The sequence below is a fragment of the Caretta caretta genome, chromosome 3, assembly GCF_965140235.1.
Source record: "Caretta caretta isolate rCarCar2 chromosome 3, rCarCar1.hap1, whole genome shotgun sequence".
NCBI lineage: Eukaryota > Metazoa > Chordata > Testudines > Cheloniidae > Caretta > Caretta caretta.
Window position 1 is genome coordinate 9598151 of NC_134208.1, and position 23278 is coordinate 9621428.

Consider the following 23278-nt stretch of genomic DNA (forward strand, 5'->3'; position numbering starts at 1 on the left):
GTAGACATTTTATTTCAGCAGGCGCAAATATCAGAGCACTTATTCTTTTCCAGCAGGAAAATGCCTCCCCCGCCCCAACCCTCTTTAAACCCATCAGTTTGCGAGAATATTGTCATTGACTCATAAGTGACACATGGTCATATATTAAAACTAATAGGGCAGCCCTTTATTTTTATGTATTTTATTTATATTCCAAGGTCAAAATGAGAGGGAGTGTTGTCTAGTGGTTAGATCTAGAGAAATTCTATTCCTGTGTCTCCCGCTGACTTGCCGAGTGACCTTACGGGCAAGTCATTTAGCAGCTCAGCGCCTCAGTTTACCCACCTGTAAGCATGCGAATCATCGCCAGACATTCACTTCTCTTGAGATGATCATCCAGATGTATTGACCAAATAGAAATGCTGACTGAAGCCAAGCCATTTCCGGGACAAAGGGCAGTAGATATTTAACAATGCACGGCAATATGAAGAATGCCAGTGTGACGGGGTGTATTGGGTCCTTTGAGGCTCCCCGCTGGAGGCTTTGCTGTCCTACCACACCCCGCCCCAGAGAAGGAGCAGTGAAGTTGGGTCCTCCAGGCATGCCTAGAAAGGCTGCGGGGAAGCAGCCAATCAGAATGCAGCAGGCTCAGTTAAAAGAAGGTGCAGGGCGTACCCAGGTCAGTTGCTGGCTGGGACCAGAAGGATGAGGCAGACTGTGAGAGTCTCCAGGTGAAGTGGCCTGTGGGAGACCTGGTCAACAGAGAACTTCTGCCCTGAGGTAAGGGTGGAGTGACAGGGACTATGTGGGAAGTGGTCCAGGGAATAGCAGCAGTAACTATTAAAGGAAGCAGCATGTGGCTTCCTGTTTGTAGGGTCCCTGGGTTGGGATCCAGAGTAGTGAGTGAGCCTGGGTCCCCCCACCTGGGTCCCCCCACCAGTTGCTGGGGAAGCTGTCAAAGCCTGAAAAAGGGGATAAGACTCAGTACTAAAAGCCCAGGAAAAGGGCTAGAACAGGGGTTCTCAAATTGGGGGTCATGACCCCTCAAGGGGTCACAAGGTGGTTATGTGGGGATTGTGAGCTGTCAGGAGTCAGAGCGGGCACTGTCAGCCCTGCCAGGCCTAGGGGGTAGGGTTGCACTCAGAGGCCTGCTGTGTGAACAAAAAAGTTTGAGAACCACTGGGCTTGCGTTTAAACAGGGTCAGTGAGATCCGCTGAGGACAGAGAGTCTCCAGGGAGGAAGCTCTGGGGGCATGGCTCTAAACCACGGCAGGGACAGACTTAAAGCTAGCCCAGGAGGGGCTGAGAACTGAGCTCAGAGACAGGGCTGCAGACGTTACCAACGACACAGGGGTCAAGCTCTGTTGGACCTTGTTTGCTGGCTCATGTTGACTGTGTGTGACTTGGCTGGAGAGCTGAGCCACTGAAGACTCGCCTGATGAGGGAATCGCCGATGGCGGGGGCACCATGAGCAGAGAGTGAAGGTTCACACACACCTGCCAGGAGGAGCTCAGGAGAGGTGAGTGCTCACTATCACAGCCCGTCTCTCGGCAAGATTGTCTTAGGAGGATGGGATGAAATCTGGAGGCGATCCAGACATGGGACCGAGCATAATTTGGAAGATAGGCATTCCTAGCTAAGCACATTCATAAATCTTTCCTGAGACACAATAGTAAGGAGCGTCTGTGCATTTCCCTGGCATTCTTCACTGCACAAGTGCGTTGGCTTTGCCTTCTGGCACAGAAGTGGCTTGGCTTCCGTTAACACTTCTCTTGGTGGCTGTCCTTATTGTAACGATGGTCATGGCCATCCTCAAGTCATGCCGCTCTGATTCCAGTGTTCTGCGCTGTTGCTTTGAGCACACCTTCATTCTTTCCTGGGAGAGGATAATATAAGTCATGGTTGTCTAGTTGCATCACTGCCATGCTATAGGGAGGCTAGCACCATTGGAAGTAGCTCAGAAGACTGCTATCTGGACAGGGAGGCTTCCAGAATGCTAATCTGAATGAGGATCCAGACTGATGCCTGTTGCAAGATTGATAGTTTTCAGTCTAGTTTCTGGTATCTGCCTCATGCTTAGTGCTAGCTTGGCAGAAAGGGGGAGGCCCAAATGAGAATGAAAGGTTTGCCATAGATCAGACAACTGGCCGTTCTACTCTAATAACCTAGAATGGATAGATTCCTGAGGCTCCAAAAATGCTCAATATGTCTTTTATAATTAGTTGTGCAATGATACATCTCGGGATAAACAGCTCCTACAAGTGCCCCCTTGCAACCAAAAGCATGAAATCTAATCTATATTAATTAGAACTCATTGGAAAACAAAATGGGCCTCCCAGGAGAAATTCCACTCTTGCAACATTAGTTTTTTGGCTGAATTGGGGAAAAATGATTAAATAGCCACATTTTTATTAAATTTAAAAATGCCTGAAAGTTGGCTTCAGAACTGTCTAAATGTTTAAGATTTTCTTGATGGACAATTTCACCAAATGGAGCTTTCAAAAGCAAAACATTTTTGACCAAACCCCCTTGTACAATGAGGAAAATGTTTCATTTGAAATTTTTTGGCTAGCCCTAAGACTGATAATTTGCACAGAGCCTTATGGATGACAGTTGCAAACCAGTTTGTAACAATTATAAATTATTCATTTACAATAATATGGCACTTAAGACCCCTGGTCATAGACCAGAATCCCATTGTGCTAGGCTCTTACAAACAGAACAAAAGACAGTCCCTGTCCCAAGGAGCTTTCAATCTACAATTGAACCATGAGCCAGTAGATTGATACACACAGACAGAGGGGAATACAAGTAAACAGTGAGCTAGTATTGGTCAGCATGATCGGCAATGGTCTCTGCACACCAGCAGCTGAAGTGTTGTCAAATTTTATGGTGGCATCATGTCAAAGTAGAGTCTTAAACAGCAATTTGCAGCAGGATAATGTGTTCGTTATGAAGGGCAGTGCAGTAGAAAGCACAAAGATGCTTTGTCCGAATTTGTGTATTCGTTACAAAGTAAGTCTCAAAACACCACTGTGAAAAAAGCATTAGCATTTTTCAGTTGAAGCAGGCAGAGCTTAAGTGACTTGCCTAAGACTGTTCAGTAAATCTGTAGCAGAGTCGGGGGAGAATCTGAAAGGCCTTGTCGCAGGGCAATGACTTGCCAGTGAGGTGCCTCCTGTCGGTCGTCCTGGGAATTAGCTCTTCCGGCCAGGAGCGCCCTCTGCAGGCCGGTGTCTCGCCTGCCGCTGGCCCCTGTGTCTCTCCCAGACCCTGGTGCCCTCCTCCATCAGGGTTCTGCTCCTGCAGTAACCCACAATCCAAGTCTCCCCACCCAGGGGATCCCCCAACCCTCTACCCCTCCCACCTTGCCTCAGTGGCCACTGCCAGTCACCATCTAGTCCCCACTCCCTGGGGCAGACTGCAGACTATGAACCACTCATCATTGGCAAGGGGGGTTGGACCAACTGCCTCTGCCTATCTCTGGGCTGCCCCTCTGCAGCCCCAGTACCCTTTCATCGGCCTTTCACTAGGCCTGCAGCTTGGGGCGTTGCTAGGCTGGAGCTTCCCAGCTCCCTCTGCCCTTCCCTAGCACTGCTCCACCCTAGGTACCCTTCTTAGCTTCCCAGGCAGCCAGGTCCTTCTCTCTAGGAAGCTAGAGCAAGTGTCTCCTCGCTTCTGGCCCACAGCCCTCTTACAAGGGCCAGCTGGACCCTGATTAAGCTGGCCACAGCTGTGGCTGCTTTCCCAGTCAGCCTGCTTTTCCCATTCACAGCCCTCTCCCATGCTTTAATCCCTTCAGGGCAGGAGTGGGATAGTCACCCAGCTACAGTCCTTAATCAACATTCTGGCCAGTATCCACTAGCCCATGCTTCTCCATTACTCTAACTGTAACCCTTCTGCCCGTCAGAGTTGGCAGCAACAAGGGCCGGGTTCAATATCTAGGGGTTCCATTCCAATAACACAATGCAAACCGGCTCGAGCCCCCACCCAGTGACCTGGGACAAATATATACCACCCCCGCTGGGCGCCTCCAAGAGGCAATACTTCCCCTCTCGCAAGCACATAGTCTGAGTGTAGCAAAAGCCTTTTAATAACAGAGAGAAACAATGTGGCATTATGTTGGGGAAACACCACCAACAGGATTCATAACACAACCCATGAGCAAAAAAAAGAACCCACCCCAGGCAAATTGGGGCATGCCCTTTCCCTTTGGTTCTTGAGTCCAGCAACCCCAAATCACCCAAAGTCCCAAAAGTCCAGTGCCCCAAAAGTCTCTGTCCCTGGTCAGGGCAGCCCCAGAGTTCGAAAGTTTATCTGCGGAGCTTTACCTCCCAACCTGGGTGGAAATGGGACGGGGGTAAGAGGCACCTTACATGATCTGAAGCTGACCGCCCCATAGCTCCATAGCGGCACTCCGCTCCGCCAGCTGCCCCACAAACTCCTTCGCTCCGCTCCGCCAGCCGCCCCACGAACTCCTTCGCTCCGCTCCGCTCCGCCAGCCGCCCCACGAACTCCTTCACTCAGCTGCGCTCTGCTCCGCCAGCCGCCCCACGAACTCCTTCGCTCAGCTCCACGGCCCACAAGCCGCTCCTGCCAGCCACACACTGCTCCGCGTCGAACTGCTTCACCAGCCGTCCCGCAAACTGCTCCACAATATATCTTCAGGCTCCCCCACTACTTAACACAACACTCAGTGATTTCAGCTCTTAGGTGAATTCAGCTTGTAGTAGGGGAGCCCCACTGCTGGTGCACTGTCAGCCCAAAGTGAGCTCAGCAGCCTATAACTAGACTTCTAATGAAATCAAAATTAGCTCTGATATTCCACAGTGGAGAGAGGAGGAAGTGCAATTAGCATGTAAGGCCCTCACCAAGGGGCCCATGCCACCAAGTATTAATACTTGTCCCCAGCCTCTCTCCATTCACACAGTTTTGGAACCCATGACCCTTGCCTAGCGAGTGCTACTTAGTTGATGGTGAATCCCTCCATCATAACAAAAGGCCACGTACAGTTCCAAGCACAGTTCCCATAATCAGGGTAATAACAATTTATTCTTCCTGCCCCAATAACAGAGACACTGGGGATCCCACAGCAGCCAAAGTGACCATTTGGGCAGCTATGGTCTCATTCTAGGTGGGGTGGGTGTGCCTATGCAAATGAGATCGGCCCCTGAAGTTCTTTTCCACAACTTGCCACACCTCACCACCAGATGTCAGGGTGGAGCTCATCCTGACACTGCTTACATAACATTGGTGTACATTACTACCAATGTTACGGTTTGCACAATTATTCAGCCCTTAGCATTTTGCTTGACAGCATCCTGCATGGGGGAATTCCTCAGGCTGAATATCTTGTTTTCTTTGTTTTAACGGTACCAGCCATTAATGTGACTAAGTGAAGCACTGTTCCTTGGTAGAGGGCTGTGTTTACTGGCATCTTCTGCTCTAGCAATTGTGCTCTCTCTCTGCTGCGTGACGCATTTGTTTCGAGAGCTCTTCAGCCTGCTTGGACTTTGACTGAGTGATTTAGCAGGTGGTGGTTGCAGTGGAACGTATTACATTTGGCATCTCTAGTAGATTCTGAACTTCAGGATGCAACTGGATCGTAAAAATCTCAAGAATTTAAATATTGGTGCTGTTTCTGAAACTTCTCTGTGGACATTATGCACAACTTAAGCAAAAGCAAGCCAGCGCAGATGTCTCTTGGGTGGGGCACAAAGTGGGCAGAGGAACAGATGGTTTTGTGGTCAGGGAACGACACCCCAGCTCAGGAGGTCTGAGTTCAATTTCTATCTCTGCCGTGGACTACCAGCATGATCTTAGGCAAATCTCTTACAGCTAGATTCTCAGTCTCTTACTCCCACTGGTGAGCAGTTCCTCACATGAGCACTCCCACTGAAGTCTCTGGGACAGCTTACATAAGAAAATCCTTATCAGGAGGGTGGGTATCGCGGCGGTGTTTGTCACAATCTGGCACTTAGCCTCTCTGTGCTTCAGTTCTCCATCTGTTAAATGGTGAGGATAATTCCCTTTCTCCTGTGTTTTGTCTGTCTTGTTTGTGTTTGTACAGCACCTAATACAATAGGCCCTTGATCTTGACATGGACATCCAGGGGCTACCCTTAGGGGTCTGAAAGGCACCCCCATTCCATCCTTAATGCCTGCTCCCATAGGGGCTAGGAGCCAGCTGCACAGTGTGGAGGTTAGAGCAGAGGACTGGCAACTCGTTGCTGTTGGACTAGAACCACACTGATCAGCTGGGAAGGGGAAAGAGGAAACCAGAAAGAGGCTGGCTGGAGAGTAACTTTAGAGAGGGAGGCTGCTTTTTACACTCTGGCTAGCTGCAGGCCTTCTGGGAAATTAGGAAGGCTCTAAACATTAAAGCAGGCTAAAGAAAGCTGCTGGAGAGGTAGGCCTGATAGACTGGGACCCTGACAGAAAGGAAGTTTTTTGTATGCAAGGCTTCTGATGGAAGCCTGGGCTAACAGTGCCGTGGTGGGCACCCTGGGGTCTTGGCCTGTGTGTTCTCTGGTTTCCTTGGTTCACTAATTGCCTTGGGTCACAAGCTATCAAGTTGAAAACTAATTCAGAACTAGCACTGTCTGGAGCAGCAGCATCCGCACTGACTGCAGGACATGCAAAAACCAGTGCAGCAGCTGGAGTGGCTAAAGGGGATGGTAGAAAGGCTGAGGAAGTTGTGGCTTCAAGGAAAGGAGTGGCCAGTGGGAACATAAGAACAGCTATACTGGATCAGACCAATGGTCCATCTGCCCAGTATCCTGTCTTCAGAGGGAATGAACAGAACAGGCAATCATCTAGTGATCTGTCCCCTGTCATTCACTCCCCTCCCTTCATCGCTTGCTCTCCTCACTCACTTTCACTGGGCTGGGGCAGGGAGTCAGGGTGCGGGCTCTAGGCTGGGGCCAAGAGTATGGAAGGAGGCTCTGGGCTGAGCCTGAGGTGCAAGCTGTGGGAGGGAGTTTAGGTGCTGGAGGAGGCTCAGGGCAGAGGCACGGGGTTGGTGTGCAGGAGAGGTTGAGGGGTGTGGGCTCTAGGAGGGAGTTTGGGTACAGGAGGGGGCTCCGTGATGGGGTAGCAGGTTGGGGTGCAGGCTCTGGCCAGGAGGTGCTTGCCTCAGGCTCCCTGCCTGCCCTGGCCCCGCACCACTCCCGGAAGCAGCCGGGACGTCTCTGTGACCCCTGCAGGGGATGGCAGTGATCTTCGCACGCTGCCCCTGCTGCAAGCGCTGCCCCTGCAGTTCCCATTGGCCACAGATCCCGGCCGATAGGAGCTGCAGAGTCGGCACTTGGGGTGGGGGCAGCACATGGAGACCCTCTCCTTCCCCCAGGGGCAGCAGAGATGGTCCGACCGCTTCCAGGAGTAGTGCAGGGCTAGGGCAGGTAGGGAGCCTTCCTTAGCCCGGCTGTGCTGCTGGAATTTTAGAAGCCTAAAATCTCCTGGTTTTGGCTTCAGTAGCCTGTAGGAGATTCCCAGCAAAACCAGGAGGGTTGGCAACCCTAAGTCCCATACCCATATGTTCCAATGGAAATATAGGCTGGTGCCTTTCCTGACCGTGCATCATCACTACTGTTGATGCATTGTTCCTCCCAATTAAGGTTATGCTTTCCTATTGTGTGATAGTGAAAGGAACACAGGCACTGCTAGACTGGATCTGACTCTTGTTCCATACTGTCTCTGACAGCAGCCAGCACCTGCTGCTTCGGAGGAAGGCATAAGAAACCCCATGCATTAACAGAGAGGAGAAACCAGGCTGCTCTTCTCATGCTAGTTTTAAGGGTCTCTGGGCCTCTGTAGCTGATGAACAGTCCTTCTCCCCCTGCCCCAAGCTGTTGACTAACTTAGTCTCTACAGCAAATTCTCTCTGCCAGAAAGAGGTCATCCTTTTGTGCCCCCTCCCGTGTCCAAGTCTCCCCAAAGAATAGTAGTTGAGAGGAAGAAACAGAACTTTAGATGCAGCCAACTTGACCGAGCAGCTAAGAATAGCGCTCGTGTATCACCATGAGGACATCTCCTTAGCAGGAACATGGACTTTAGTCACACATTAGAGGAGCGCAGGCTGGCTCTGGTGCTATATAGAGTACTTTTGGCAAAGGCAAATGATGGCTCATGCACTTGGCAGAAGGAAGCCAAAGGGCTCCACTGATCAACCGGAGCCCACCCTTTTGCTGCATGGAGTTGGAAGGAATACAAGTTTTCAAAGCGGGCATTCTTACTGGTCCCATTGGCGCAGGGCTCCTTGATGCTGCTGCCCCTGCCATGCCTGAGTAGTACATCACAAATAATAGATGACGCAGTCGGACCCAACTGCAAGACCCCCTGCAATGCCCAGTCAATGAGATGAATATGGATGAATGGGGTGGGGATGAACTCCCAGTCTACTCCAGCAACTTTGTTCCCCTCACCCTTGCGGTGAGCACAGTACAGACGTTTTGCAGACCTCACACACAATCCACTGCAACTCAGTTAGTTCTCCCTTTCTCCTCTGCAGCTGGCTTCTTGCACGAGGCGGTACACGTCCAAAGGCAAGAATTTGCCTGTGAGCCCATTGTTTGTGCTTCAACAGCTTTTGCTCCCGTTACCGGCACAGCACTGCTCTCACCTAGAACATAAGAACGGCCATACTGGGTCGGACCAGAGGTCCATCTAGCCCAGTATCCTGTCCTCTGACAGTGGCCAATGCCAGGTGCCCCAGGGGGAATGAACCGAACAGGTAATCATCAAGCGATCCATCCCCTATCGCCCATTGCCAGCTTCTGGCAAACAGAGGCTAGGGACACCATCCCTGCCCTTACTGGCTAATAGCCATTGATGGACCTCTCCTCCATGAACTTATCTAGTTTGCCTGTCTCATGCTGGGATGAACCAAACACTCCTGGTCACGTTGAGGGTTACAGACAATAAAAACTACTTTAGTGGCAAGAACAATCTTTTATGATTCAATTGTCAAATGTTTATACTTCATCAGTATTTTCTCAGTCCAACATTAATGGCAGTAGAGTCACGTGTGTTCCTCGTTTCGTTAGAAACATAGCAGCCTGACAGTCCAGTTGGGTAACTAGAGAAACTAGTACACTCTGGAGAAGCTCAGCCCCAGGATATTAAAGGACCAGTAAGTGAGTGGCAGCCCTGGGAAACCTTTCAGACCTGCAGCTGTAGGTCAGGGGATGTAGCAGAGAGGGCTGCAGCTATTCTATCACAGCTGAAGACTGCGCAGGCAGCTTCCCTCAGTCAAGTGAAAGTCGGCTCCATACATTTTGATGTTCTGTGTGTGTGGAAACCTCTAAACACTCATCGTAGCTGCTCAAGCAACTCTGGGGAGTTGGATTAGCCACAAGGTGGTGATTAGAATGGTCAGCTGGCAAGAAGCTTCTGCAAGGGGCAATTTGCTACCTCCTGCTGCTGCAGCAATTCCCTAAGTGACCACCTGATGGAACACTAGGTCTGATTCTCTTTTCTCTTATACTGGTGTGAACCCGGAGTACCTCCACTGAAGTCAGTGTGGTCACAGCACTATAAAACCCTTGCCAATGAGAACAGAATCAGGTTTGTTCTCCTGATTCCTGGTATGGCAGATACTCCACTTTGGGCCTTTCTATAAATATTAAATATGTAGGAGCTTTGCTTTATTTGTAACTCTGGAATGGGACTCTGGAGATCTAGGTTCTCTTACTGCCTCTGGCACAGAGGCCCTTGGGCAAGTAACTAAGGGCTTATCTACACTTTCAGTGCTGCACCGGTGCTGCTGTAGCACGTAGTGAAGAGGCTACCAAGCCAACAGGAGAGCTGCTTACATCCGTGTAGGTACTGCATCCCTCCAAGAGGTTATGTTAATGGGAGAAGCCCTCCTGTTGACCTAGAGCTGTCTACACTGGGGGTTAGGTCCATATAACTAGGTCTCTCGGGAAGGTGGATTTTCCACCCCTCTGAGTGACTGTTATACTGACTTAAGTTGGGACTATAGACCAAGCCTAAGGCCTTGGTCCAGCAAAGCACTTAAACATGTATAGCTTTAAACACAATAGTCCCACTGACTTGCTAAAGAGACCCCTCATATGCTCAAAGTTATCCATATCCTTAAGTACTTTCCTGGATGGGCCTTGATCTCTCTGTGCTTCACTTCCCAGTCTGTAAAATGGGGAAAACAAGTCTGCTTTGTTTGTGGGCAGGTCTACACTCAAAATGCTACACCAATGCAGCTGTGCCTCTGTAGCCCTTCAGTGAAGATGTTACCTATGGCAATGTGAGAGCTTCTCCCGTTGGCGTAGTTAATCCACTTCTATGAGAGGTGGTTGCTAGGTCGAGGGGAGAAACCCTCCCATCAGAGTACTGTCTAAACCAGGGCTTAGGTTGGTATAACTCTGTCACTCAGGCATGTGGATTTTTCACACCTCTGAGCAACATAGTTTTACCGATGTAAGTTTATAGTGTAGACCTGATCTTAGAGTCCTGCTGTGAAGATAAACCCCATCAGTGTTTGTCTGGCACTCACATGCTAGAGTGTTGTGGCATAGAAAAGCCTTGTCAATACAGGAGAGACAGTGAAACTGAAAAAAAGGCTAATACTGTGTAAGGCCCCAGAGCAAGAAGGCTTGGAGGGATAGACCTCTTTACTTCCCCCTGTGGAAGAAAGGGGAAAAGCTAGCTCTGGCAGGCTTAATTTACATATTGTAATTTCATCCCTGTACACTTCTGCTCAGTGCTTCATGGTGTATTGTTTGGAGATTGGTTGTGTCTGTTTTGGAAATTATCTGAAATGTTATGTAAGAGTGCAGGGGACTGGACTAGAAGACCTCTCGAGGTCCCCTCCAGTCCTACACCCCTATGTACATAAAGGGGGAAGAGCTATGAAAGTTAAAGCCTGGCGAAAAGTGGGTCACCCTGTTCTAAAAGGTAGTGAGTGGCCCAAAACTCAAGGAGACAGAATCCTTCCATAGTCTCTATCTGGGAGACAAGGGGGTTCTGTTCAGAGATTCAGGTTTTGTGTTGGGCTATGCTAAGAACTGGGTTTCCTACCCAGAACTTTAGAACCCTGTGAGATGTTCTTTTGCCACACTAGTAGTGACTCTGCAAGACTGCCCTAGTGAAGTGGAGCGGGATCTACTGCTGCTGGACTCTAGACTAAAGCACCCAGGTTGGGCGAGCTGCCTCCCACCATCCACTTGACCACCACTTGATCTAATCAGGGTTATGAGTGAGTTGTAGGTGGGATGGAGTTTGTATAGTGGGCCTTACCCATAGGCGGCAAATGATAGGGCCCAGTGGGGTCCTTTCTCCACCAGTATGCAGGAATATGGGCCTGGCTCCAATGTTTGGGCTTATATTTAATCAGTCGTCCTGTTCCTAGGAAGGACCAGGGCAACCACCCTGGGCCCTGCACTTTAGGGGGCTAGCAGATGGGTCCAGTACCAGCAGCAGCAAGCAACCCAGCCCCTGCCCCCCCACAAGCCTCTGCCCCGCTCCTTTCTGGCTTTTACCCCCTCCCTCGAGCGATGCCGGTGGGGCAGAGCAGGGCAGGCTGGGGCCAGGTTGCTTGCTGCTGCCAGTTGCAGGCCCCTGCTAACCCTCCAGGCCACCCTGGACCCTGCATCCCCCCTGAAGCATGGGGCTTCCAAAGCACGGTGCCTGGGGCTGTTGCTCCAGTCAGCCCTACAGACAGGACAGCTCTGCTTGGACCCATTCTCAGCACCACCAAAAATTATATAAACCTGGCACTCAAGGCCCTACCCATGTACCTTAGTTGGATTTTGCTGATTTTTATTCTGTAAATATCCACTTGCTGTGTTCTACCGAAGAAAGGGCTTGAATGACTTCACATTCCAGGGGATTCCTGAACTGGAAAGGTAACTGGGGGAGGTTGCAAGGTTGCTTTGTGGTTTCCTAGTGCCAGACCTGGGAGTGCAGCTCTGAGAGGAGGCTCAAGCCATGTTTCATTCCATTTAGAAGAGGTCCCCTAGATTGACTGAACCTGGCTTCTGTTGCTGGCCTCTGTATCTGGCAGAATGGTTACAGGTGCCAATAACTTGGTTGCTGCTGCAGCAACCAGCATTGCTTACTATACAGGGATGTATCAAGTGCCTCTTGTGGAATCCTTTATACCACTTGAAAGTTCAGATACTCTGCTCTCAGGTGGCATCAGCTATTCACTTTTTTGCTCTGGTGGATCAGGGTTATCAGCCATTAAATCTGTCATTTGGTCCCTCATGTATTTTCTGTTAGCTCTGACCCAGAGCTCATTCTAGCAGCTCTTGGACCAGAGAAGCTTTGCTAAGGGCCTTGCTAGAAAGCATTTGTAACCCTTTTTTAACAGCAAGTGAAGCACAAATGCTACTGCCTGGAGTGACTTCTTTTTCTTTCAAGACAACTGCGATAGCCATGTGTGAACATCATGACAGCCCTGATAATTTTTTTACCAGTTTTGGGAGCTATTGATTTTTAGCCATGTATTATGGGTGCTGAACACTCGAAAATCTGCTGCCAAAGTGCTCTTGAAAATCTGCTCTCCGAGCAGATGGATGATCTAACTTCAAATTGCAGTTTTTTTTTTAAAAAAATGAAAAGCCATTTCATCCCTTGAGAACGAGTAACTTCAAATTGTATATCGGGAAGAAGCTTTCTAAGGAGGAGAGCATTAGACTGGCAACACTAGAAACTCCATCACCTGAGATTTTTAAAATTATGCTGGGTAAAGCATTAAAGACCATAGTGTGCTGGCTGGTATGTGGCCTAAATGTCCTATCTACCATTCCTGCTCTAGTCCCTATAGGATATGGGAGGAGGATGACATGCAGTAGCTTTTGATGCACTGGTTACATGGCTAGACACATTCCAGCCAGAGATTTTTATGAGCAATGTGGCATGTGTCCACATAAGTGCTTGTTGAAACTTTGTTTTGTTAGTGGCCTTTAGTATGACATACAAAAGGAATCCTTTGTGTTGTATCTCGATCTGCAGGATGACGGTTCCATCTTCATTAAGAGCACAAGTCCCTAACTCAATAAGGTTGATTTTTCAGAAGGGCTCAGCAATCACAACTGAATCCAGACATTCAACAGTGCTAGGCTCCTACTTTCATAGTGGTTTTTTTAAGGGCAGAAGGGACCATTATCATGCAGTTTGATCTTTTTTCATTTCAGAGTAGTAGCCATGTTAGTCTGTATCCACAAAGAACAAGAGTACTTGTGGCACCTTAGAGACCTCTTGTGCCTAGTGCAGGCCATTGGCTGCTGAGCTGTTTTGAGACACTGGCCATCATATGCCACAATAGGAGATGTGGGGTGCACCAACACTTTGCTAAGTCTGGCCCTCATTTAGGTGTTTAAATGGGAGCTGAATTCTTTTCAAACTCTGGCCCCCAGTTGAAGGTTCTGAAGCCTTAAATGTGGCCGGAGATAATACAATTCTAGTGCGCATTTCTCTTCAAACTGAAAGCATCTTAAAATATCTCACTTCTCTGCCTGGAAAATGAAAACAGACTTGTCTGTTTCTCTCACAGGTTCTTATTTGTTGGTTCCACAGTACAACATTCCAGTTAGACTCGTTGCCAGGATTGTTTATTTTGTCTTTTGAAAAAATGTCTATTTGATTTTTTTAATTGTTGTTGGCCTTACGTCTTGTAAACGCTTATTTTTAATACATAAATGTAGGGCAAACCACCTGACAGTGTCCCTTTTAATTAATGTTTGTAATTGAGGAATATGACCTCTAGATGGCAGAGTTTCCTTCTTTTGTGCTTTATTGTCTCTAGCTGCTCACTTCCATTCAACATAACTAAGCTTATTGCAACAGAGTTTGATATAAGATACCTTTTTTGAGATCTATGTAGTCTGAGAATAGGTGGCTCAGCAACTTGCTATTGGGGTTGGAGGTCTTTTCTTTAATTCACCAGTTCAATCTAGCAAGTGATGGTTTAGTGCACACATCTCAAGTGTCCTTTACATGAGGGTCAAAGTACCCTGCATTCCACCCACAGTTGGTGACCCCCTCACTTTCATTATGGACAAGTGCAGAATCTTGAAACCAAGGTTATAGCAGAAATTGCTTACCCCATTTAGACCGTAAATTCTTACGGGCAGAGACTGTCCCTGTCTCTGTCTGTATAGGGCTTAGTGCAATGGGGCAGGTTGAGGGGTGCCTTTGTGAAATGAGTTCAGGGGTTTGGCTCCATTACCCAGTGGGCAAGTGTCTAAATCACAACTAGCACCACTGGTGGCCTTGTCAGCGGAGACTGGTGATATCTTGGGCCGTTAGCAGTTTTCTTGGCTTTTACGGGCCAGCATGGGCATGTAGCACTCACTCTAAAAGCATATTTTGAATTGGTAAAAATGTTGACCCGCTTTTTTTTTTTTGACAGTTTGAGCACACTGGTCAGGGCTACTAGCTCAACCAGCTGGGCAGAGGTCCCAGTGGGCAACCCCTCGGCCTTTACAGTATCATGGAGGGTCACGACAGCATAACCCGCCCTTCTTTGCCCATTTATGACAATGCTGCTACCATTAGTGAACCACTCATAATTTGCATTTGGGAGCAGCTGATTCTTTAAGTCTTGGCGGCTGGAGTATTGGGCATTTATGATCTTTAAACAGTTGTTTTTTTGTACCTCTTTCTGACAAGAGGGTGGCTGGGTTAAGGGTGGGGCAAGACTGCAGGGTGACCTCGGGGTTCTCGAACAGCTTAGCCTGGTACCGAGCTATCTGAGCCTGGGTGGGCCAGAGGCCACCCTTGGTGTCCAGCAGTGCTTGGACCATATGGGGAGTATACACTTGCATGACTCCTCCCAATGTTAGCTTTTTGGCTTTTTTAAGTACTAGGGCAGTAGCCGCAGCCGCCCGTAAACATGCCGGCCAACCCTTTGCAGCCTGGTTAGGTTGCTTAGAAAAATAAGCCACAGGACGTTTTCCAGGTCCCCAACAACTGGGTTAGCACTTTCAGGGCCACCCCTTTTTGTTCATGTATATACAATTGAAATGGCTTAGAGATTTGGCAGACCCAGTGCTGGAGCTTTTATTAGCTTTTTTAAAGATTTTTAAATGCCTTGTTGGCTTTTGGGGACCAGTGAAAGGGGTTGTGATTTGTTTGACACTGTTATATAACAGTTTAGCCATAGTTTAAACTTTGGGATTTATATTCTGCAAAAGCCCGCCATACCCAGAAAGGCCCTGAGCCGTTTACGAGTGCTTGGGGTAGGGACCTGACACATAGCTTTTTTTTTTTTGTTTGAAAGCTGGTGCTTTTCTTGCTGTAAGTGAAACCCTAGGTATTGTACTTTTGGGAGGGCAATTTGAGCCTTACTCCATGCAACCTGATATTCTTGATACATCTCCTCGGGCTTTTCCATGGCCTCCAAGGTATCTGAGCATCCCCCCAGAGGCATAGGGTTCTTTTTCTCTGGGCAGCAGAGGATTTCATTTTTGACCTGGTTTTATGCATTTTTTTTTCTTCCCCTTTCTGGATTTGTTTAACCTCTGACATGGGGTTCCCAAGACCGTGTCATAGAGGTGGGTTTCCATTTTGCTGTGGAGGTGCTGAGGTTTGTGTCATCCCAAGGCCTCCCAGGAGCAAGTCCCAGGTTTGTCAGCTGGCTGCTGAGGAAGCTCTGCCTCCTGCACAGGGGAATTTGACTCTGGAGGCTGACAGTGGAATAGAGCTATGGTGGTTCTTTGGGGAACCTGCTGGTCCAATCCCATGTATGACAAGGAAGATGAGAACCAAAACCTTGAATGTGACCCAGTATTCTATGCCGAGCCAGTGCAGAGAGCAGAGCACGGGGGTGATGTGAGCTCTGGGGCAGAGCAGATGTGCTGCTGCAGTGATCTGAACCAGATGTAGCTTTCTATTTTATTAAGGTTGGCAGTTGCATTCCTACATTTGCAGGAATAGAGTCCTAGATGCTAAGGCCTGAAGGGCTCATGATGGTTGCCTAGTCTGAGCACCTGCACAGCACAGGTGAGGGGATTCCACCCAGCAAGCCCTGCAGGGAGGGAATTATACTTCCTTTTTTCCTGAAGCAAACACAGTCAAGCCCAATAATGTGCAGTAATAAGAGCCAGAGGTCACAAATGATCACCACAGCCAAGTCCAAATCCACCAAGACAGGGCACAGTTGTCTTGTGAACTGCAGGTGGAAGGATGGGCCAGTGGTTAGGACACTAGCATGTGAGAGGCCCATGTTCAAGTCCTTTCTCTGCCACAACCTTCCTGTGACCTTGGGCAAGTCACTTAGCCATCCCGTGCCTCAGTTCCCCATCTATAAACAGCACTACCCTGCCTCCCAGCAGCATGGTGAGGATAAATACATTAAAGATTGTGAAGTGCTTTGAGATCTAGTGATGAAAGTGTCTATGTAACACTTCTGTATTATTACAGAGCCCCCCACTCCCAGGGAGCCCTGACTGGTGGGATTTGCTCAAACAGGAGAATCCAACCTCACAGAGCTCCAGTGGGCTAGAGAGCAGGCAGGAAATCCTGCTCATACTTCCTGCTGTGAGCTCTCCTGCAAGGAACTGCACTTGTATGGGCTGCTGAGAGTGCACCTGTGCAGTGACAGCTGCTGCTGAAGGGTGCTAGCAGGCCAGGTGTCCAAGCTCTGGGCTGTGGCCTGGGCTGAGGGAGCAGCCTGAGCCTGGGGCCCTGATGAGCCTGCACCACAGTGACTGTGAGGATCAGACAGAAGGAGGCCCCACCTCTGTGACTGAGGGTCTGCTTGGTGCTGATGGACATGACTGTTGCTGATTACAGTGGTGGGGTGATTTCTGGGTGAATCCCTGCCTACCCAAGGGCAACAAGGAGGGGTCTCCATCCCAAGGCCAGGGGTGGGAGTTTGGCATGAACTACCACCAAGGGGCACCCCCACCACACGTCTCCTTAGGCTTCAACCTGCTGCTCTTGATCCAGTTGCTGACCTCAGCTGTGAGATGATGTCACTTGCATCTGATGGGCAGGTGCTGTGGAGCTGAGTGTCCCCTCCATGTCTTCTCACAGTCTCCCCTGGTGGCTCCACATGGAGACTGTAGCAGTCTTGGCAGGAGGATGAATCTCTATGGGACTCTACAGGCAGGAGCTCTGGAAGAGGAGAAGCAGGTGATTGTCTCCCTGGGTTGGGTCTGACAGCAACAGCTGAACCCATCTCATCTAGTGCTTGCTCCATCTCTGAGGAGGGATGGCAGGAGTCCATGGTCAGATGTGTCAGATCCAGGGGAGAGGTCCAGTCATGAGCATGGACATACAGCCCTTGTCCATGGCCACAAGGAGTTCCCCATCAGGGCCAAGAGCATTATCGCTGTTCCCACCCTGGCCTGAAGCCTGACTGAAAGGGGTTCAGGATTCTGATTCCACCTTGGTGGAGCTGGACATGACCTGGGAGCGATTCTCAGCTGCCTTCCTCAGGAATGGGAGGATAAATACTAAGTGGTTGGAGATCAGTTGTGGTGAGCGATGGTATCTGTCCAGCTACAGCCTCTGAGAGAAACAAGGACAGAAGACAGGTTTCAGAGTAACAGCCGTGTTAGTCTGTATTCGCAAAAAGAAAAGGAGTACTTGTAGCACCTTAGAGACTAACCAATTTATTTGAGCATGAGCTTTCGTGAGCTACAGCTCACTTCATCAGATGTATACCGTGGAAACTGTGACATTTCCCTCTCTCCCAGCTCTGTACCATCCTGCTCCCCTCAACATGCCTGATGTTTTGTGCATTCTCATGTGGTCCGGCTCCCATTGTTTGCAGCTCAGTATCCTGGTTTCAGGTTAGTAGGGAAGCTTGCTTTCTTGCTGTCTCTGCCTAGAGACCCTCAGTCTCCACAGGTGTCAGGATGGCATGTTTAATTGGCACTAAAGTTCTACAAAACCTTTTTTAGTCAAACTATTCCTCATTATACAGAGAACAGTTCAATCAATATGAAACCAAGAGTAAACGAAAAGATACTTGGAACACAACAGCTCTGAATCTGACTGATAACCACCAACAGTTACTTAAGTATTAACCCTCAGTTAGCAACATTACAGGACTAAACAGCATAATTCTATATTAGCTTGGTTAAATTAACAATTACATAGAAAGTATGCTCTTGTGGCTGAGGCACTAGACTGGGACTCTGAAAATTTGGGTTTAATTTCCAGTGATTCTATGCTGTGGGCAAGTCACTTAAAAGCCTACTGCCTCAGTTTCCCCATTTGTAAAATGGGGAGAAGTACTTCCCTACTTTACAGTTGTGATGAGAGGAGAAAGCCATGAATACCTGGGAGCAACTCCGAGTAAGGTGATGGAAGCAATACAAGTAGATGTTGTGTTTCATTGCAAGCATAATGCTAGAAAAGAGCCAAGAGTGGCCTTTTCAAGCCAGCCCCTCTGAACTGGGAAAGGAGTCAGGCAAAGCCAAACGGAGTCCATGGGTGATGTCTGGCTTCTGAATCAAAATCCCACAGTTCCTGCTTCAACTAAAGCCATTCCAATGGCACCAATGTTGCTGGTGAGGAAAAACTCCCTCATGGAGTGAAAGATGCATGGGAATGTGAGGAAGGCCGCTGGAGTCAGCATAGGGTGACCAGACGTCCCAGTTTTAAACAGACTGTCCCTTATTTAAGGCCTCCTGCAGGTGTCCCAGCTTTTCTTCAAAACAGGCAAATAGTCCCATATTCTCTGTCTTACCCCCGCCCCCCTCCTACCCCCCCATCCGTACCAGCAGGTCCTGCTGCTGGCTGGATCCCTGTTGGCCAGCCACCTGGCCAACAGGGATCCAGCCAGCAGCAGGACCTGCTGGTACGGATGGGGGGGTAAGATGGGGGCGGGGGTAAGACAGAGAATATGGGACTATTTGCCCAACAGGGGTGAGCGGGGAGGTCCAGTGGCCAGCAATGGGGGTGGGTGCGTAAGGCTGGTGGTTGGGCGAAGATACAGCGCACAGGGATGGCTGCTGATCCAGCAGCACAGCCCCCACTGCATGCTGGCTCTTGGCCAGCAGGACTCCACCCTGTTTTTTGGCTGACATGGGCTGCGCGCTGCAATGGCTGGTGAGGTGTGGGCCAGCAGTGGCTGGTTACTTGTCACCTCTGCTGCCCACCCATTGGCCCTTTACATGCTCCCCCCTCTCGCTGTCCTCTCCCTGCTTTGCCCCGTTGCCTTCTCCCTATCCCCCCGGCAGGACACATCCTGCTCCCAGCACTGTGTGGAGAACCAGCCCCTGGTCAGAGCACTCGGCTCACCAGCAGCCTGGCTGGCAGGCTCCTTCCTTCCCCCACTGCCTCTGGCTGGGCTGGTGCCCTGGGAAAGCCCAAGACCCACCAGCCCAGGGTGCTGGCCAGAGGGAGCTGAGCCCGGCATGTGCCAAAGCCCTGCATAGCACTGGCATGGGGAAGCCTCTCCACCCCTCAGCTAAGTTCTGGAGTAGGAAGGGGAAGCTATTTTTTTTTCCAGCCTGTTCACACCCTGAACCTGCAGGCTCCACAGCAGCCCCTGGGGCAGGGGCTTAGCACGCTCTTCACCTACCTTTCCCCCTCCCCAGGTCCTGTCCCCAGGGAGCAGGAGGCTGCTCCATCCCAGGGTACCCTCCCCTGCTGAGCCACCTCTCTGGCCAGGTTCACGGAAGCCCCTGCAGGCAGGTTCCCTGGGCCCTGGTGTACAGTGCATCCTTAAAGCTTAACCCCTTCCTGCCCATGCTGTAGCCAGAGGCGGGTGGGTTATGTCGTGGCCAGCAGCAGCCTGGAGGTGTTACCTGTCTTTCGACACTGTGTGTTCAGGAAGGGATGGGGGGGAGGAGAGATGAGCTCTGCAAAGACATGGGCCAGGTCATCCCTTCCTCACCTCCTCCTCCCCTGCGGCTGGAAGCAGCTCCTGTCCCTTCACTCCTGCACAGTGCTGAAAGGATGCTGCTGGCCATGTTGTGGTGTGAACCCTGGAAGAAATCTGGCAAGGGGGAGTCATGTGACCCTGCATTTCCCCCCCTCCACACGTGTTGCCTCTGGAAGACATGGTACCAGGAGAGGCGGGTCCATCCTGGGGGCCCAGCCAAGCATGGAGGGTGGAGGGCACTGGGAAGGGAGGGTCAGAGCAGTCAGTCACGCCCCTTCCCCCATGTGAGAGGTGTACAGGAGTGTGTGACCTCTCCCCGTGGGGGTGTGTGTGGGGAGGGGGGGAGGGAGTAGGCATGTGTTTGTCACCCCTCCCCATGTGAACCCTAAAGCCTTACAGATAAGGTAAATAAAAAGAATCCCGCTACACTGTATTTCTTTTTAACAGGGGCTCAGTCAACTTAATGTTAATTTGAACATTTGTACTGCATAGTTCTGATGGATTGATTGCAGCTGAACTCACTTGAATATGAGTAATTTTACTAGGTGCCTTCCACATAGGGAAATGTGGTCACCCTAAGTAAGACCACAAGTAGACTAGGTTGTCTTGCATCCAGTCAGGTGTGACACTCACTGAGATGGTCTAATTCCCACTGAGAATTGGGAACATAATGCTACTGAAATTGAAATGCCTTTGAGCCATTCAACCAGAGACAGCAAGAGACTGGCTCCAGGGAGAGACAGGAGGTCATGAGTTCCTGCGTGAGTCACACCTGGGGCTGACTCCCATTAGAAACTGAGCTGTGCCCTTGTGATCAGTACTTGAGGGCCATGCAGGGAAGAGAGCTGGGAAACCTCACTCCTGGCTCAACCTGTCCAAAGCAGGTAAGGATTTTCTTAAAGGGTGGGGAAGCTTATGTTAACTTGATGCTAACTTAATTCACTGCCCCTTCCTCATGCACATCCCAGGCTCTGTGAGACCTAAATCAGAACAATCCCTGCATGGTAATGGTAACCTGTCTGCTAACTCAGACAATGAAGTTGTTTGGTTTTGTAAAGCTAAACCGCATTAACCTTTTCAGTCCTTGGATGAGAAACTACCATGCAGAACCCTTAGTGATGGTTAGGACCGAGGGCCAAGATGTTCTATAATGATGGGCGGGGCCCCAAACCTGAATCACCTTAAAAGTGCCTCATTCTCAAAGGGAAGGTGCTCAGCTTGTTCTGAGCATCAAGCCGTCTTAAGATGCTTCAAGTTACACACCCCAAATTTGTCATCACATGAAAATCTTGGCCAAGGGTGTCTGTCTTCCCTGATAGCAATGAACCCACATCCTACCACAGAGTTAGGGGTCACTGTGCTAACTTTCAGACCAGATGAGGAAACTGTGTGGCCCCAATCTATTAGTGACTATCTCTGCTGGCAACTGGGAGCCACTCCACTGAAGTCTCTGGGGTTTAAAAATCCAAACAAGTGGATTAAATGAGAGCAGAATCAGGCTCTGTGTCTTGCATGGGGCTGTGTGGATTGGCACTTAAGAAATCATAATAGATGTCTGTCTGGGGATCTGGAGAATACTGCGGAGGCAGAGAGAGGAAGGAATAGAGTTTCACCTTTTATTCTTTCATCTTGGCAACAATACACACCGTGTGTGTGCTGGGAAAAAGTCTGTGAATGGCCAAATTAACAATAATATAAAGAGGACCCCCCCCTCGCCTCCCCCATACTACCCCTCCCTCTCCCTCTGCCGTCCATTCAGATGGCTGACAATAAACAAGGTCATTTGATTCATTCAGTTCTCAGTGTAAACAAGGTCTCACAATAAAATCCCCCTCTGCCCCCCCTTTTTCTCTAAGAATAGATTTCCCCCCTCTTTCCCCCCCCCACCAGGGCCCGGCTTCTCTTCTCCCTTCATCCCTGGATAGCCTGCCACTGCAAATCCAGCCCCACTGCCACTTCCTTGCTCCCAGTCCAGGCTTTGTGAGGCCCTGTTTCCTATTCGGTGTGGGAACCTCAGCTTCCCTGGGCAACATCTGCACGGATGGCCCGGCTTTCTCATATGTGTCAGAACAAATATCACCTCTTGGCAACCAACAACAACCTGCCTCGCTGGGGCTTTGCAATCCAGGGATAAACAATCAAGGGACCCGAATCCCCCACCTTGGGAAAGAACTCCCAGCAGCCAGAGCTTGGGATCAGCTTCCTTTCTTCCCAGGCTGCTGGGACTTCTTCCCCCCCAGGGGCATTCTGGTCCCTTGATTGTACCTCTTTCTACCTGCGCTGCTGCTGGCAGCATGTGTGCGCGCTGGGGGTGGAAAGGAACTGGGCAGTTGTGTGCGGTGTCTGGGTATTGGGCCCTGGAAGTAGGGGTGGGGGTGTGTGTGTGTGTCAGACCAGGTATGGGTACTGGGCTTGGGGAGGCTTACTCAGGTGACTTGCCCTTCCCCTATTCAGGGCTTGCCTGCCAGGGGCCAGATCATCCCCTGGAGCAGGCAAGGTCATCCCTGAGGCCTGGCTAGGGTGACCAGGTGTCCCGTTTTTGAACGGGACTCTAGCGGCTCTGGTCAGCACCGCCAACCAGACTGTTAAAGGTCCCATCCGCACTGCTAAGGCAGGCTAGTCCCTACCTGTCGTGGCACCGCCCTGCGCCCCAGAAGCGGCCAGTAGGCCCAGCTCCTGGGTGGGGGTGGGGAGGGGTCACAGGGCTCCACGCGCTGCCCCCACCTCCTGCCCCGCCTACTAGCGTTGGACCTTCTGGCTGCTTTTGGGGCACACGCAACATGGTGTCAGGACCGGCAGCCTGCCTTAGCCCTGCTGCACCACTGACCCAGGAGCCACCTGAGCTAAGCCTGCACCCCAACCCTGCTCCCAGCCCTGAGACCTACCCCAGAGCCCACACCCCCTCCTGCACCCCAGCCCTGGGTCCCTCCAGACCTGGAGCCCCCTCCTGCACCTCAAACCCCTCATCCAGAGCCCACACCCCCCTGCACCCCAAACACCTCATCCCTGGTCCCACCTCAGAGCCGGCATGCCCAGCTGCAGCCAACACCCCCGCCCTGCACCCCAAGCCTCTACCCCAGCCCAGTGAAAGTGAGTGAGGGGAGAGCGAGCCATCAAAGGAGAGGGAATGTAGTGAGCAGGGGGTGGGGCCTTGGGGAAGGGGCGGGGCTAGGGTGTTCTGTTTTGTGCCATTAGAAAGTTGGCAAGCTTAAGCCTAGCCCAATTTATGCCCTTGTTAAAATGGCCCCTATAGGCAACTACATGGGTGCAGAATCCACATGGGTTGGCCCTGCATGTGTAATCATGCCCCCTACCTGCCCTAGACATGCTTCTACTCTCTTCCATGCCCTCCCTGGAAGAATCCTCGTAGAGCTAGCTCTGCCCTTGGCACTGTGGTTTCCTGCACCAGGGATATTCGCTGCAAGGTCCTTCTGCCTGCCCTGTGCCCCCTTGGCCAGCATAGCCACACAGCACCAGTGAATTGGGCCCTCTGCATAAG